This window comes from Vidua chalybeata, chromosome 21, assembly GCF_026979565.1.
Source record: "Vidua chalybeata isolate OUT-0048 chromosome 21, bVidCha1 merged haplotype, whole genome shotgun sequence".
Lineage (NCBI taxonomy): Eukaryota > Metazoa > Chordata > Aves > Passeriformes > Viduidae > Vidua > Vidua chalybeata.
In genome coordinates this window covers 7,636,224-7,639,323 of record NC_071550.1, presented here as the reverse complement: position 1 = coordinate 7,639,323, position 3,100 = coordinate 7,636,224, and the positions used below count along the sequence as shown (strand labels likewise).

General features: G+C 45.9%; 1 long non-coding RNA gene across 1 annotated transcript; it reads right to left on the bottom strand.

Moving 5' to 3' along the window:
• Positions 1–1,109: 1,109 nt before the first annotated feature.
• On the bottom strand, positions 1,110–1,793 carry LOC128798713 (uncharacterized). Its single transcript, XR_008434518.1, has 2 exons — positions 1,732–1,793; positions 1,110–1,654 (listed from the first exon to the last, which is right to left on the bottom strand). It is a non-coding gene; the product is annotated as an uncharacterized LOC128798713 (long non-coding RNA).
• Positions 1,794–3,100: the final 1,307 nt, after the last annotated feature.

Below are 3,100 nucleotides of genomic sequence, written 5' to 3'. Positions count from 1 at the left end.
TGCCAAGATGAAAGAAACCTTCAATGCATGTAACTCTTGCACTCTACTTAATTAATCAGTTTTTGCATTACAAGTGAAACTTTGATGCATGAAATATTAAGGAGCAGCACAGGGAGGGGAAGGAGGGGGGTGGTATTGGCTTTCACTGCCTGAGAGATGGATGGGCTGAGAGAGCCAGGGGCTGAACTGCAGGCAGCACATCTGCAGCAGGACAGCCTGCCCAGCTAGAGAGAGGTGCCAGCCAGCAAAGACATTCTCTGCACTCCTTGCCTCTCAAGCAGATGGTTTTTGCTCCATGTTCAGGCCTTACATGCTCATCAAGGTTTGATCACACAGGCATAGGAAGGGGACAGTGCCTGATTAAATTTTCATGAAAAATAATCTCTGGTTGATTCTTTTCTTTTTTTTTTTTTTTTTTTTTTTTGTCTCATGATGGCTGCAAGAAAGTGAAGTGAAATGAGTCTTGGGTGAAAAGGAACAGCTCTGTTCTGGAAAAGCCAGACAGGCTTTTAGTCAGATGAGGCTCTCCCAAAGGATGTGTGAGTAGTTATCTGTGTTACGGGTTTGGAAGTGCCATTTCCACGCTGAGCTCTGAAGGAGGGAAGGCAGAAATCCACATACATCAGTGTGGATATTCCTGCAGCCCTTCCTTGTGCACAGCAGGGATTCAGTGCCACAGTACCAGGTGTGTTTGGCACCAGAGAGCCACTCTGCTCTTAGACAAAACCCCAAACCTCCTTTTACTCCCAAACCATCACATTTGATCAAAGTCCCCTGGCAGCTCTACAAAGGAGCCCAAAGCAGAGCCCTGAGTCTTTGCTTTCCACCCTGCTCCTTCCCAGCTGACTCATTCAGGAGCTGTGTTGGCTTCTGAAAAGGAATCCATCACTTCAAACCTGCTTGTACTGAACCATCAGCCCTCCAGAGCATCACCACGGCCTGGCTGCCACAGCCCGAGCCAAGCAGGCAGGTAACACATTCCCCATAAACAAATGGCAATAGTTGGGCCTGTATTAGCTGCATAAAGGGTAATAAATGAATAAATCAGTTAATTATACCCACCACAGAGTTTAATTAGACCATCTCTGTTCACTCTGCTTCAGCCAGAATCTCAATTATAAATCTTTATTTTCAAGGTTTCACAGCTTGGACATAAAAATTTGCTCTGGGCTTAAACATGACACACAAGGTCTTCTGTTCAGGGACTGCTCCAGTTTTTTTAACCAATCTTTCTTAAAAAGGTCAGGTTGGGAGACCAGATGGCTTGAGGGGAAGGTAATGAAGATGCAGGGCTTTTCTGAAAGAGATGGCTGGATGAAATTGTGGGCAGCTTAACAGAGCTGAGACATTATTAAAGGCTGCTGGGTGAAACCACACTCGACTCTCCCTGATCCCAAAGAGGAGTCCCGGTGACTGGGGCTCCTGCTAAGTGGCATCCCCACTCCCCAGCAGCAGAGATCAAGGGCTGCAGGGGCTGGGGAGAGGGACCCTCGGGCCCCCGGGGCAGGGCCAGGCAGGGGGAGCTCACACACCTGGCTCCTGCTCGGGGAATGTGCTCCAGGGCTGTCAGGTGTGTGCGTGCTGCTTCCCCCAGCAGGAATCACTCCTCTGCCCCCTCCTTCTCCAAGGAGGCCAGCTGGGTGACCTGGAGTAGCTGGAAAAACACAAGGCAGATGAGAAATGATTCCACTTTTTAAATTGTTATGATTCTGAAGGTAATTTAGGACCCACCTTTTGCTTTCTGGAGTTGACGGTATTGAAATCCAGTACTCTGTCTGGTTAAATGTGCTCTGAAATATTCGGATCATTTTAAAATGTCAATAGTGTTACAGGAAAAACAGAAAACTTGTTTACCAGCAGCAGAAGCATCTACAGTCTCAGGTCACATCTTCATCCAGTCCCAGGCATGCTATTCCATATTCCCTCATTGAGTTAATTAGTTGATTTGCTTTCCATGCCCTATGCCAAGCCCCCACCTCCCTCTGAGGGAAAACAGGGATTGTCAGCAGAGTCCAGCTCAACAACCAGCCCTGAGAAGATTTTTCCAGGCAGTCCCACTGGTCATCCAGACCACTGGTCAGGCCATCTTTTGGCTCAATATATATTTTTAGGAGCACTGCAGGTGCCTGTTCCTTTACTACCATGATCACCCTGGCACATGAGAATTTTGACAGTATTTTCTCCACATGCCTGCCCCTAATTCCCCAGCAATGCTGTTCTGCACATCCTACCTGCCCTAAATACTCACTGGGTAAGCCAGAACAGATCTTGGGTAAGCCAGACCCCAGGACTGCTGATTACATCTTTAGCCAGCAGGTCACAATGGTTTATTGTCTGGTTGTTTCACCATAGAATTTAACCCTTTGGAAACACTGTCTGCCTGATCTGTGCCAAACTCCTGCTCAGGAGGCTTTGATGTATGGCACGAATTACCGGTAATAAAGAAAAAGATATATGGGATGGATTAATCAAATCATAAATTTCTTAAATCTCTGTGGCAGTCCATAAATCAAATTTGCCTGGATGTTACTGGCCATTTCTCAATGTATAACAGGAAGTAGAGATGACCTGTACATACAGAGCAGGGTTTTTTTTTTTCGGTGGCAAATTGGGAAACTCTGGTTAAATTATTAAAGAGAGTGAACAGCTTTCCTATAAGGAGCATGTTTATCTATTTCAAGCTTCACTATTGAAAATGTGCACTTTTTGGGAGGTAAAATGTGTATATTCCCACACTAAGAGTTAAATCAGACACAGAACAGCTACTGGATGAGGCTAAACATGGCACAGCTTGGGTCAGACTAACTTTGATGAGGCAGAGACAAGCACTGGTGACTATCCTAGTCAGACCTTACAACCGTTCTAATTTTTCTAGAATTTTGCCCTATTTTGTGTGCAAAGCAGCTGGAAACCCTGGAACAGAACATTCTTCTGGGAGCCCAGTAATCAGCATCCCTTCCCTGCTGAAGTTCAGCTGGATCCCAAAAAAGTCCTGCTCCATCTGGGTGGATGCACAAGAAATACACAACTAAGAGCAGCTGAATATCAGTCTTACCCCTACTTTATTTCCAGTAAAAACTATCATTTGGAATCATCCCTT